The sequence below is a fragment of the Eublepharis macularius genome, chromosome 15, assembly GCF_028583425.1.
Source record: "Eublepharis macularius isolate TG4126 chromosome 15, MPM_Emac_v1.0, whole genome shotgun sequence".
NCBI classification, from domain to species: domain Eukaryota; kingdom Metazoa; phylum Chordata; class Lepidosauria; order Squamata; family Eublepharidae; genus Eublepharis; species Eublepharis macularius.
The window spans coordinates 17,745,099-17,759,409 of record NC_072804.1 but is presented as its reverse complement, the minus strand read 5'-3'; positions in this window follow the sequence as shown (position 1 = coordinate 17,759,409).

Sequence of the window (14,311 nt, the reverse complement as noted above, 5' to 3'; positions counted from 1 at the left end):
GCCATCCTATGGTGGAAGGTCCACATAGCATTAGATTGGAAATAGACACCCAGGTATTTAAAGTGCTTAACTTGTTCAAGTCTATTACCATTGACATAGATCCAGAGGAGTTAGCCGTGTTAGTCTGTAGTAGCAAAATCAAAAAGAGTCCAGTAGCACCTTTAAGACTAACCAACTTTATTGCAGCATAAGCTTTCGAGAATCACAGTTCTCTGACGAACAGAACTGTGATTCTCGAAAGCTTATGCTACAATAAAGTTGGTTAGTCTTAAAGGTGCTACTGGACTCTTTTTGATTTTATTACCATTGACAATCCAGTTATGCGTTTCCCACATATTGTTGTAATGTAGTATCACTATATTCAGATGCCGATTGAAAAAATTCCCCCAAAGAGTGAGGAAACGGCTGTCCCCAAGAAAGGGGATGCTGTGTGGGCAGGACCAGGAAAATCCAAATTTTCCTAATGACACAGCAGCCACCCAGGTTTGGGAAAGACTAGGAAAAAGCCAGGGCAACATCAGGGTCTCACCACACGAGACAAAACACACTTGACTTACACGGGTAATTGGAGTATATTTTGTAATTCGAGTGTATTTGTGTGTAATTCAAGTGTAATTCAAGTGTATTTTGTCTCGTGTGGTTTGACCCTCAGAGGCAATACAGGACATGCACACGCACTCGCACACGCACTCGCACTCGCACACGCACACCCCCCACTTCTCAATAGCATCGTACCCTGGGAAAATAATAAAATCTGTGCAGAGCTCGCTTGAGATGATCTGATCCTTCATTGTCACTGATCTCTCATACCATTTTAATAATGATTGATTGATTGATCTCTCATGCCTGTATGTGAGTGATTCCACACACATTGGATACTGCACTTCCTCTTTATAGATCATTTGGAACGGATTTTTTTGTGCGGAACAAAAAATCCACCTCAAATGATTGATAAAGTGCATTGAAAGTGCATTATCCAACGTGTACAGAATCACTTTGTGTTTGCTTAATTCTACAGGAGGGACACCTTGAGCTTCTGTCCCTCCCAGCTGGTGGAGTACAGGGGCTGACAGAATTGGCTATGAGATGGTCCTCTGTTTGAATTTTGCCTTTACCTGGTGGCCGTAGACAGGCTTCTCTTCCAGACACAATATGAGTAAACAGTTCTGACAAGATTGTTGTAAGGTAGACATTACTCTAAAGTTTAACTCACAGCTGTGGGGAGACCCAATATGCATGAATCCACTCATTCACATGTAAAGCAGTTTGTGTTTGTGTTTATAAAACCAGAGCAGGCGATTACACAACCCTCTGTGCTATGCACTCTGTTTGCAAGTGAAAATGTCATTTTCCTCTACCTGCCCCCCCCCATGTACCATAATGATATTAAAGTATTTTCAGTGGACAAAATGAAAAAGATCCAAGCAGCAGTAAACTTCTGTGCACATCTCTCTTAACTTACACATAGTTATTTTCTTAATAATCACTCTTGTGTTATGTTGTGTTTTTTTTATTTAATTTGCTCTCAGTGCAATCCTACTCAGTGTTACACCCTTATGCATTCGTTGAAGTCTTCAAAGGGTGTAATTTTGCTTAGGGTTGCAAAGTATATCATTCATTGTAGCTCACAAACGTCAGTAACTCTTGATGCTCTTTCTAAAAATGTCCCCAGTCAAAGTGGTCGGGCTTATCTGCAACTCAACTAGCTTGAAATCCATTTGCCACATGTCTAAATGTCCCATCTTAGCCTTTTACAAGAACACATTAACTCTGAGGGCCAATGAAAGCAGATAAGAGAGAAGTAAATGGTGTTTAGCATGAATTTATCAGCTATCAGCCACTTGCCATCATAAAGCATAGAGGAAACACAGTTTCCTCTATGTTATCACGGTTGCGCACAATTATTCAGGAAACTTTTTAAATTTATCATTCTGTGTTTATTTACTTACTTCATTCATACCCCATTTTTCTCCCCACAGTGGCTTATAACCAGGGCTTTTTTTGTGGGAAAAGAGGTGGTGGAACTCAGTGGTGGAACTCAGGACCGCACAATGACATCACTTTGTGTCACCTGGAACAAGGGGGGAGTTTTAAAAAGTTTAAATCACCCTAATCGAAAATGGTCACATGGACAGTGGCCCCATCCCCTGATCTCCTAACCCTGGTGTTTGTTGGAGGTCTCCCATCCAATTACTAACCAAGACCAACCCTGCTTAGCTTTTGCAATCTGACAAGATCAGGCTTACCTGGGCTATCCAGGCTATGGAGCAGCTTAAACAGCTGCTTATGGAAGTCAGAAAGGAAGAGGCAGAGCTCTTTTTCTTAGGGTTGCCAGTTCTGAGTTGGGAAGATCTTGGAAATTTTGGGAGTGTAGCCTGGGAAGGGCAGGATTTGGGGAGGGGAAGGACTTCTGTGGGGTAGAATGCCATAGAGGCCACCGTTCAAAGCAGCCATTTTCTTGAGGGGAACTGATCTCTGTTGCCTTGAGTTCAGTTGCAATTTTGAACAATCTTCAGGCCCCACCTGGAGGCTGGCAACCAATTCTTTCTTCACAAGCCTTTGGCAGTCAGGGGCCTCTTTGGGTACCAGTCTTCACCCTAGAGAACTCATTAATTTATGAGTGGAAAATACATGTTGGAACTTTTGTATTTAGGCCTTAACTTTAGGTGCATTATGTGAATGAATATGATACATAGCCCCAGGGCTTTTTTCCTAGGAAAAGAGGTGGTGGAACTCAGTGGGTTGCCCTCGGAGAAAATGGTCACATGCCTGGTAGCTCTGCCCCCTGATCTCCAGACAGAGGGGAGTTGAGATTGCTCTCTGTGCTGCTCGTCTGGCGATCAGGGCCACCAGCCATGTGACCATTTTCAAGAGGTTCCGGAACTCCGTTCCACCGCGTTCCAGCTGGAAAAAAGCCCTGCATAGCCCAGAACAAGTTTAGGAGTTAGAGAACCAGAATACTTGGTACAGCTCTGAGAAATACATAACCTTTATGACTGGCTTTCATGCTGAGCTCTCTGAGTTTGGTTAATTTTTATCAAGGTTGTAGTATTTAAATAGGAGTATACCCACTTCCCCTTTGCATTACCCAGACAGATTTTCTTCTTTCTGTTCCAGCTCTAATCTCAGCTCTGATGCTCATGTACCGGATTCCTCATTCTTGACATCTGAGATCTGTAGTTCTTATTTCTGGCAACATACTTCAAAGTTAACATATCCCAGGGATTGTGCTGCTTTGCATTCAGGAGGAATGCAGTGACAAGCTAGCAGAATTATGATGAGATTCAGAAATGTGGACATAGAAATGGAATTTCTACGTTAGAACATAGAATGGAATTTCAGAAGACTTGTAAGAGATGTGTGGGAAGAACATACTGGCAGAAAACCCTTCCAGAGAAGTAAGGGCCATGGCTAATCACAGGTTTCCAAGTTCTTTGACTGCCTTTGCAGGATCACACCCCAGATAGAATTAGGCAAACAGTCTGAGGCCAACAGATCTGGCCCTGTATCTTAGCAAAATTTTCTCAAGGTAGTTAGCATCGCCAAGCACATATGCCACTGCTGTGGGAGCAAGCCAAGCCCTAGCCTTGGCCCTAGCTGAGTCAGTGAGCCCTGGACCCCATGAAGGTCAAGGGGATGGTAATGGATATAAGCCACAGCTATCACTGCCTTCCATGTCAGTGGTAGCTAGAAATAAATTGAGACCCCATGCTCCTGGGGAAGCTCAGCTTGGACCGGGTTGGTGGCAGCAGCATGAGGCTGGGGGCATTAAGAAATGTGATCCCTGCCGCTTGCTATGGTCTATGCACTTTGCGAAACTGAATGCAGGCTTAGTTGTATTACTCTTCCTCTCCCACTAATTCTTCAGGTAGCTTATCTACCTTTTGATTTTTTCCAAAAGCACCTCAGATACATTAATGCGTCACTTCATTAATGAAAAAAGGAAACTTATTCTTGGAAAGCTGCCTTGAACCATGTGGAAAGGCAGAGTATACCTGTCTTAAGAAAAATAAAAATAAAAGTGGAAAACTTTTCCAGATGTTGGTAACATCATAAGCACTGGCCAATCAACACCATGCACACCAAGCTTCTGCTGCAAACTTACAGAATTCCCCCCTCTAGAGTTCAGTCATGGAGAAGAAGCGGTAGGAGTAAAGGTGAACACATGATAGGGCCATTTTTACCTCTCCCTCACTTTACCTTTTGAGTCTCCCCAATCTGCAAATATAGATTTCTCTGTCTGAGGTCCATTCTGCAGAAAAAGCACAACTGAACACTAGATGGCAGAATTCCCATTGCAATTGGACTTGGTCTCTCCTGCTGTGTTGTTCTCTCTCTCTCTCTCTCTCTCTCTCTCTCTCTCTCTCTCTCTCACTCACACACACACACACACTGACACACTGTTTATGTGCATAGCTATAAATGTAGGCCTTTGAAGCCATTTCCAATATGTACAGCAATTTTAGGAGGAAGGGTTTCACTGCATTTTAACCTTTCCTATTATTTCCTCCTACTGTGAGCTATTACATCCTCCTACTCTTTTATTAGTGCTGCAAATCAACTTTGGAGGAAAAAAAGAACATTTGAAGTGCGTTTTTTACAACCAGCCTCTGCTATTTGGTATAGGACTTACTATGGACTTATTGCAGCTCCCCCCACACCAACCCCCACAACTACCAGTACCTGTCCTGGATCTCACTGACTGGAATGGCCTATATATCAGCGCAGACATTTACTCCATTAGGACGGTGCCATTGAAAAAATTCTTAGTGGAAGAAAAATTTCTGCTATGAGACCAGATTTAACTTTTCTGACTTCCTAAGAGTGGAAAAACAAAACTTGGATGAACATTAGAATTTCTCTCTCCTGGTATTAGGGTTGCCAGCTCCAGGCTGGGAAATTCCTGGAGATTTGTGGGGGTGGAGCCTGCGGAGGGCAGGATTTGGGAAGGGGAGGGACTTCAGCAGGGTTTAATGCCTAACAATGAAATCCTAAGCAGAGTTACTCCTGTCTAAGCCCATTGACATCAATAAGCTTAGAATGGTGTGGCGCTACTTAGGATTTCACTGATAGAGTTAGAATTCCCAGGTGCCCGCCAGTGGCAGGTGAACTCCTGGGGATTTGCCCACTTGTCCAGAGGTGGCAGGCTCCTGGAGGTTACCTGCTACTGGCAGGCACCTCAGGAATGTGTACTATGCGTGCACTGTCAACAGGCATGGCAATGTCACTTCTGGAAGTGATGTCGTGCCAGCTGCGGGAGCGTTCCTGTGCTTCGTTGGGGGCCGGAATCAGCCCCATGCACAGCACGAGAGTGCTCACGTGGCCGGTGCAGTGATGTCACTTCTAGAAGTGACATCACCGTGTCAGCCCTGGAGCGTGCACATGCGAAAAGGATCCTCGTGCCAAGAACAAGGTAAGTGCCTGTCTCCATGGCTCCAAAATGGAGGGATGAGAAGGAGATGTTGTTTGGAACAATGCGAGGAAAAGAAGAGGTGAGAGGGAGGAAGTCAGGAGGAGGAAATCCTGAGAATAGCAATCTACATATCAAAGGACAGTCAGAGCAGTAAACAGAGTGCCCTGACCTCTCTGTCTTTCTAGCTCTTTGATTTGTCCCCCTCTGAAACTTGAGGAAAGGGACAGCGCTCAGTGCTCCTCTTCTAACATAGCACACTCTCCAAACAGAAAACGGACACATATGAGGGTTGCCGATTCCAGGTTAGGAAATTTCTGGCCATTTTGAGGGCAGATCATGGGTAGGGTGGGGACTGGAGGGACCTCAGCAGGCTATAATGTCATAGACTCCACCTGTGATGACTAGAGATGGGCATGAACCAGAAAAAAACCAAACCATGTGGTTCATGGTTCATCAAATTTCATGAACCACGAACTTTCACGAACCTGCCCCTGGTTCGTGAACCAGTTCATTTGGTTCGTGAAAACGTCACATCCAGGTCAAAAAACCATCACTTCCAGGTCAGCAGAAGGCCACTTCCAGGTCATCAGAAGTTCACTTCTGGGTCAGCAGAAGGTCTGCAGGAAGTCCATCCCCTGTTGCCTAGGAAACCAATTGATTGGCACCAAGCTGTCTGCAGTGATGACCCAAAAAATGAACCAAACGAACCAGCCTAAAGTTGTGGTGGTTCATCAGAAATAGGATCTGACGAACCGTGGTTCGCGAACCACGAACCAGTCTGGTTTGTGTTTGATTTTGGTTCGTATTTCGGTTCATGCCCATCTCTAGTGATGACTGCTATTTTCTCCAGAGTCAGCAATCCTAATGCAAACCATATTGGCTTCTATACTGGTGCAGGTGTAGCTAATGAAATGCACATCTTGGGCTTGGATTGTAGTTATTTGAAATATGTTGCCTTATTGGTAATTTTCCTATCTCTTGAAGTTTTTGCAAGCGGAAAATTAAAATCTGAGATATATTGATTGGAAGAATCAATGGCACAGTGATGTGTTTATAATAACTGTTGTGATTATAGAAAAAGCTGCATATAATTTATAGAAAAGCAAATTGTACCTTAGAGACATTAGCTTATTTTCAAATGAAAGTCCTTTACATTAGGATGTCAGTTTAATACAAATCAAATGCTTTCATTATGGATGAAAAACAAAACTGGTTTTGCTTCCATAGTTTATGTGATTTCCTTTGACACAGAAAACTTTTGCTGTTTCTTAAGATCCGTTGTACACATCACACAGAACCAAGCAATACAACTTTTCTTAGACTGCACCATTTCAGGGCATGGATGAAAAATGGCACATTTAAAAAAATATTTATTAATAATAATTGTACAGCATGGAGTCAATATTACTAACTGCTTGATCCAGAAACTGACAATAACAAAATAAGCAACATGTACAACCTACTGAATCCCTTCAGACTCTCATCATTGCTAAATAAACATTGGACAGGCATTTAGAGAATTCCCAGACCTCAAAAAACATCAGATCTCGAAAGTATGGATTTGCTGGAACCACTTCTTGTTCAGCAAGATAATCCACCACGGGGACCTGAAATTCTCGGGAAGACCTTTGATGTGTTTCCAAATTTGGCCTAGTTGAGCTACTTATAATTCTGCTTCAAATGAAATGCTCCCACAAGCTATTATGCCACATTTGTCGTATCGTGCCCTGTTTCTCCTTCCATTTTTTCGCAATTGCAATTCTAGCAATGGCTAGGAGAGTTGTAATTAATGCGGCTTTTATTCTGGAGCAATTCAACATCAGAAGTAAGATAGCAAAATCGTTTCAGGTAAGGCGGGCAAATTACATCCTGTAATTTCTTTATTTCCACTAAAATTTGTCCCCCAAATAGTTGGATAATTGGGCAGTGCCACCAGCAATACAAAAGATCACCCACCTGAACATTTAGGGCTAACAGTTGGATGGATTCTATGAAGCCTGGTTGGGGGTAAGTACATCTGTTTAGAACCTTAAATTTTAATGAATTAAATGAATTAAAACTTATGCTGAAAAATTTTTATTTATAATTTGGAGCATAGAAATGGCACGTATCAATTTTTTCCGAGATTAGGTGGTTGGACAAGGTAGCACAGATATGTTTTAAAATAAAGTTAGATAATAAATAAATATATTTGTTAGTAGATCAACAGTTTCACACAGAGTTCTTTTAGAACGCTTAGATGTATGTCATCGGGATTTACAGACGTACGAGTCTTCAGTTTGCCAGTAGTCCTAGAACTTCAGCTCTCATCATTTCAATTTCACTCAGTTCTTCAGACATCCTCCCTAAAAGCAGCAGCTCTGACGTAGGTATGTGCCCCAATTTTCCTACGGTGAAAACAGGTGCAAAGAATTCATTCAGTTTCTTTGCCATCCTGTTCGTGACTCTTTTGTTCCTTTGTCATACAAAGGCCTAAATGCCTCCCTAGCCAGTTTCCTACGCCTGATATATTTGGAAAAATGCTTTTTGTTTGTCTTAATGTTTTTGGTCATCCACACCTCAAATTTTTGGTTTTGCTTACCAAAAGGAAACAAAAGGAATATACCACTATGTTGACTACCTATAATAGATAATAACAACAATCTAACTTATAATAACAATACAACAAGGTTATAATTAGAAAGTTACACAATTCTCCTTGGTGTACACATTCATTACATATAAACATTCCTAAGTACATTCTTAATACAATGTGATGGAGAGTGCCCTCAAGTCATAGCTGGCTTATGGCAAACCCTGGAGGGATTTTCCTGGCAAGAGACTATCAGAGGTGGTTTGCCATTGCCTGCCTCTGCAACCCTGATCTTCTTTGGAGGTCTCCCGTCCAACTACTAACCATGGCTGACCCAACTTAGCTTCTGAGTTCTGATGAGTTTAGGCTCACCTGGACTATCCAGGTCAGGGCTCATAATACAATACTTGATAACCATTTCCAAAACATGAGTACAAGTGGGGAAAACCACACTCTCCCAAATGAAGGCTGGAAGGGCTCCAAAACACACTTTTACAATGAATCCCAAACCACAAAACCTTGAGTTATTGTAAACACAAACACTAAAGTCACTGCCAAGATATCCTAAGTCACACACAGGGAACTGTAGATTGTAAACGGCTGTACAAAATTCCCAAAGTCTGTCCACAAATCCTTAAATTGATTTTTAGGCACCACCTTGGTAGCCACTGTCGAGAGGTCATGGGCTGCAATGGACTGCAGATAGCTGTGTTGAATTCCAGCAGCTGTACATGACGGGGAGCCAGCTTGGAAACACCTCATTTCTGACAAAATCTTTATCAAGTTCTGTAGCTCTATTGCAGATACCACTTCATCAAAGAAACATCCTTTACGACAATATCAACGCAAATAGCATACCACCATCTATTATGAACATAGTCGACTCGTATGCTGTTTGCCTTGAAACTGTTGCTAGTTGACCTTGGGCCACTCATTCTCTTTCAGCACAACATATCTCACAGGGTGGTTGCAAGGAAAAAGTGGAGGGGAAGAACCGCTCTGTAAATGGCTCTGAAGGGTGGATTTTGTGAACTTGGCAGGAAAAATGCTTGATGCTCATTATCACCCATGAGCCAAGTGTCCAACTGGACTGCCTGCCTGCTGCTTGCCCTCCAATAGCTGTCAAACAGCTTTGCAGCATTTGGGGTAGCTACTTCGTGGTGGAGAAGTCTCATTTATTTGCCTTGCAGGGGCTTTTGCCAGGGCCATGGATGGTTGGGGCAGGTAATTAAATGAGATGATTAAATGGCAATTAAAGGAATTCAGTAGCTACACCTCCCATAAGGCCATGCAAAAACACATTGATGCAAAATAATGTCTGTGGACTTAAGACCAAATTCATAGAATCATGGAATCATAGGGCTGGAAGAGACCTCTAGGGTCATCTGGTCTAACCCCCTGCAAAATGCAGGAAATTCACACATACCCCCCTGACTGCTCCGGTGACCTCTGCTCCATGCCCAGAAGATGGCAAAACACCTCCAGGATCCTTGGCCAAACTAGTCTAGAGAAAATTGCTTCTTGACACCAAAGTTGCGATTGGCATTACCCTGGGTGTGTAAGAAGGGGCCACGAAAACTAAGCACTGATGTAACCCTTCCTGCCCTCCCTCTTGTGATCTGCCCAGGTTCACAGAATCAGCATTGCTGTCAGATGGCCATCTAGCCTCTGCTTAAATACCTCCAAGGAAGGAGAGCCCACCACCTTCCTAGGAAGTCTGTTCCACTGAGGGACCGCTCTGACTGTCAGGAAGTTCTTAGTAAATGGTAAGACTTTTTTAAAAAATGCAGTGTTTATAGTCACTGGTGGACTGACTGATTTGTTCACTCTTTGTATTCATGTCTGGTTGCCAAGTGGCAGGCAGCCACAGCAAGCCTGCAGAGGAGTGGGGCTGATATCTGACTCAGAATGTGCTTGTGTGCAATTCTGCTGACCGCACTGCACTGTTCTGTACCCTTTGAGTAAACAAAATATAACCCAACCCACAAGTTCAAACTGTTTGCCAAAAAATCGGCTCCCTGTTCACTACCAGCAAGCTGACTGTGAGTTGAACTGGCAGGTGTTTGAGCATCCCTACATAGATACATACGCACATGCCATCAAGTTGCAGCTGACTTATAGAGACCCCAGCAAGAGGCTTTTTAAGCAAGTGAGAAGCAGACGTGGTTTGCCCTTGCCTTCCGCTGCACAGTCTTCCTTGGTGATCCCCCGTCCGTGTACTGACCCTGCTTTGCTTCTGAGATCTGATGGGATCGGGCTATACCATGCCAGCTTGCCTCCTCTCGAGCATTCATAGTCATAGTTAAAGAGACACAATGAATGGAAGAACAGTGTTCTTGGGCAGTTCACTTTAGGAGGATGACAACCAGTAGATTTTTGCACTATGTAACTGGCAAGCGCAGTACTTCTTGTCATGAATGGTACCTGGTCTTTATTCAGCTTTTTAGAGAAGCCAAAGTGATTTACAGATAATATCTCTATAATCTGTACAGCAACCCTTCAACATAGGTATTATCCCCAGATTGCTGATGGGTGTATGTGTGCTAGGTGTCATGGCCCAGTCTGAGAGTGAGGTCTCCTCTGGAGGAGAGGAGCCTTGTGTAGCCAGCCAGGACTCCTCAGGAGAAGAGGAGCCCTGTGTAGCCAGCCCTAGCCCTGCTTCAGCAGAAGCCAGCAATCAGGAGCAACAGCTGCTGTCTGATCAGAGCTTGCAGCCAGCAGCTGAGGCACCAGCACCCTCTAGCTCCAACACCACAGGGGAAGCTCAGCCAGGGACTTCTACAGGTGCAGCGCAGCCAAGAGCCTCCACCCCCCCCAGGTTCACCCACGCCCAAGGAACGCCACAGGCAGCGCCAGAGACTGGAACTGCAGGAGAGACGGCGCAGTGCTCGCCTCTTGAGCCAACGCCAGCTGCTGGAGAGTGACGATGAGTAGCGTCAGGATGGAGCCCCAGCAGCTGGCTGAAAACCACGCCTGGCTATAAGAGCCAGTCTGGAGGAACTGCCGGGCGTGGAAGCAATGTGTCTATTGCCTGCAACTGCTCCATGTTCTGTGAATCTCGCCTGTGCCTGCTTTTGGACCTGACGCTATCGGTGACTGACCTTGGACTGTTCCTGGCCTCGCTCTTGGACTCTGGACTCACTCCTGGCTTTATCTCGTGCTCTGACCACCGGTTTGACTTGGCTTTCGCTCTTGGAACTCCCCTTTGACTTTGGCCTTAAGGTTTGGACTTGAACCACCCTGCTTGGGCTAGCCCAGCCCATGACACTAAGGCTCAATGGATGGCTTGCCTAAGACCACCTAGTGGGGTTGTGGCTGAGCAAGCATTTGGATTGGGGCCCTTGCCTGCTGGCTGCCGCAGGACACAATGCTACGTGGGATTCGTTGGTTTTGCACATAAATTACCATCCCTTGAAATTGTTCCTTTCTCTTAGCACAGCACACACCCACATGATGTATCTATGCACATTGCCTCTCCTTGTGGTAGACTCATTCGTCCTGCGCAGAGAGACCTCGGAAACAAGACCAGAGCTACAGTTTCCTAATTCATCCTGTGATCTCCAGTAAAGTCAACTGAGAAGGACTTGGCTCCTGCCGTTGCGACGGATCCTTTCAAAATGTTCTGCTTCATTTTCTGTTCATTATGTAAATGAAATCATGTTGGCATGAACAGAGGTGTGATGCCCTTTTCATTCAGCAACTCCCTCTCCCCTTCCCACGCCACCCGGCTCACCTCCAGCAACCGTATCCAAACCTCTTCCATAATAGCTATTAGCAGCAGTTCCATTTTCAGCTCCCTCATTTCAACCTTCCCAAGGACTTTGCAGCTACGAACTCAGAAAACATCAAGCCGTACTCTTACAGCTTTTGCACAAGGCTTCCCTTGCTGGATTCGGAACTTGCCCAAGGAAACAGAGATCTAGTCGATACATTAAATCTCTTAAAGGCAAAAGAAACTCTGGGTACAGTTCCTTCAATTCATCTCAAGAATAGCTGTTTCAAAAAAACAAGGAATCATATTCAGAGTTCCTACGACATCCGGACTTGCTTGAACATGTTGGATGAAGGAGAAGAAAGTTTGAAGGAGGGGCTGTGGCTCAGCAGAAGAACCTCTGCTTTACATACAGAAAGCCCCAGGTTCAATTCCCTGGCATCTCCAGTTAAAAGAACGGGGTACTAGTGTTGTGAAAGATCTCTTCCGGAGACTCTGGAAAGCCACTTACTACGTCTGAGTAAGCAATACCGACCTTGATGGATTAGTGGTCTGATTTATGTTATTATTTATTATTATTGTTATTTGTGTCATTTATAGTTTGCCTTTCTTGCTGAGACTCAAGATGGATTACACAGTGTGAGATTAGTACAGTCAATATCAAGGACATTTCCATAAATAATGCCCCATAGTGTAAATAAATACAAGTTTACAAAGACATAGCATTAGCAAAGATCCAATACAGAGTTGAAGAAATGCTGAAACAGAACATAAGTAATTCTAGGGCTGACATTAGATGACATGAAGCACAGATAGCTCATAGGAGCACATATTTAAGGCAACATTGTGGTGAAGTCTAGGGTTCTTAACTCATTAGCGAAGCATCTGAGAGCCCCTCCCTACAATACAAAAGCCTTTTTGAATAATTCGGTTTTGCATCGTTTGTAGAAAGCTAGGAGAATGGGGGATCTCCTGACCTCCTCAGGCAGGCTGTTCCACAGGGAAGGGACCACCACAGAGAAAGTCCATATATGGGCTGGTGTTGTTGATTTCGCCCATGTGTAGCCTGGCACCTGCAGAAGACCCTGTTCAGATGAGTGAAACTGCCATGGAGGAACACAGGGAGGGAGGCAGTCCTGTAGGTATGCTGGACCAAGGCTGTGAAGAGCTTTGTATGTGATAACCAATATCTTGAACTGAGCATGTCAGCCAATGTGATAGGTAGTCAATGTGTGTTCATGCATGAAGAATGAAGAGTTGTCAAGAGACAGGATGGCTAAAGAGCACAAGACAGAATTACTTAGGCAAAGCACTAGTTGGGGCAGGATCAGCAAGGCCAGGGAGGCTTATCCAATGTCTGTACGGATCTCTGCATATTCCTGTGATGTGTGAGTGTTGGTAGAGTGTGCTATTTATGGGCCAGAGATCTGTTGCATCAGAAAGTAACTATTGTGAGTCATTCTGTGTATTGCCAAGAGGCAATGGTTCTTCTCCTCAAAGGGATATGGAGACAATGGATACAAAAATGGTGAAGAAACATAGATTTTATAAAGTAGCTTAAGTAATCTACAGAAGAAAACCACATCTACAGAAGAATCAGGGCAAGAAAATAATATGCTTACATCCCTTGGGCTGTTGAGGACCCCTATGGATGGTCCCCTGGAACTGGCCGACTTGCCCCAGCTTCAGTTTTTGCTGGGGTTCCGATCTCAGGACTGTTATGGAGGCTTTATATACTCTGCTCATTGCGCATCCAGGATTGTGGCTTTTGTCTTCACTATGTCTGTTGTGTGTTTATTTTATGGGGGTGATCAGGAGACGTTTAGAGAAGCTCGGGCGAGTGGTGAGCTGCGCCATGCGGCAGAAAGATAGCACAGTGTCCACGTGGAGTGGATCACTGTTTCAGTTTGTCACCTGAGATTAATCCTGACTCTGCTGATATGCTGAGAGGGGAGGAATTATGGGGGGCTGCAATGGATTGCCCATCACATAAACTGCTGGGAAAGGTTCATAAATGTCCTGTGCAATAAAAGTAAGATTAATAGAATGGTTTAGTTTATATGTCAGTGTTCTATTATTCCTCTCTAATATTTGAAAATCATGCAGATTTCCAGGTTGTAAATTGTTTTTCAATTAACAAGTGGGCTCTATAATTTTGTTCAGATTCTTTAATGTTGCAGTGGCATGTGTTCAGATGAGTTAATCATACTGGCTTTTAATGGAAAGCACATTGCCATCTATAAAGGCTTGATCAAGCCTTTCCCATTTTATTGTCTCAACTCCAGAGACAACCATTAAGTTATTGTTTTTGGGCAGAAGATGCGATCCTGCCCCAGGGTATGTTCCACAATATAACTGGACTGCCCTGTCATATGCTCAGTGTCTGTGGGCTCTTGGACCCATCTGTGCACCCTCAGATCATGCCTGAGCCTTCTTCTTGCCCCAATATGCTCGTTGCTCAGCTGCTACTCTCTACAGACGTCCTCTTATCTCCTAGATGGGTCAATATCACTCTTTTCCCAGAGCTGCTTCCCCTTTTCCTCACTGCCTATATAGTTAGTTCTGTATGTATGCTATGTGTGTTCCCTGTGTGTTTGCCTTGCTATTTGCCTTA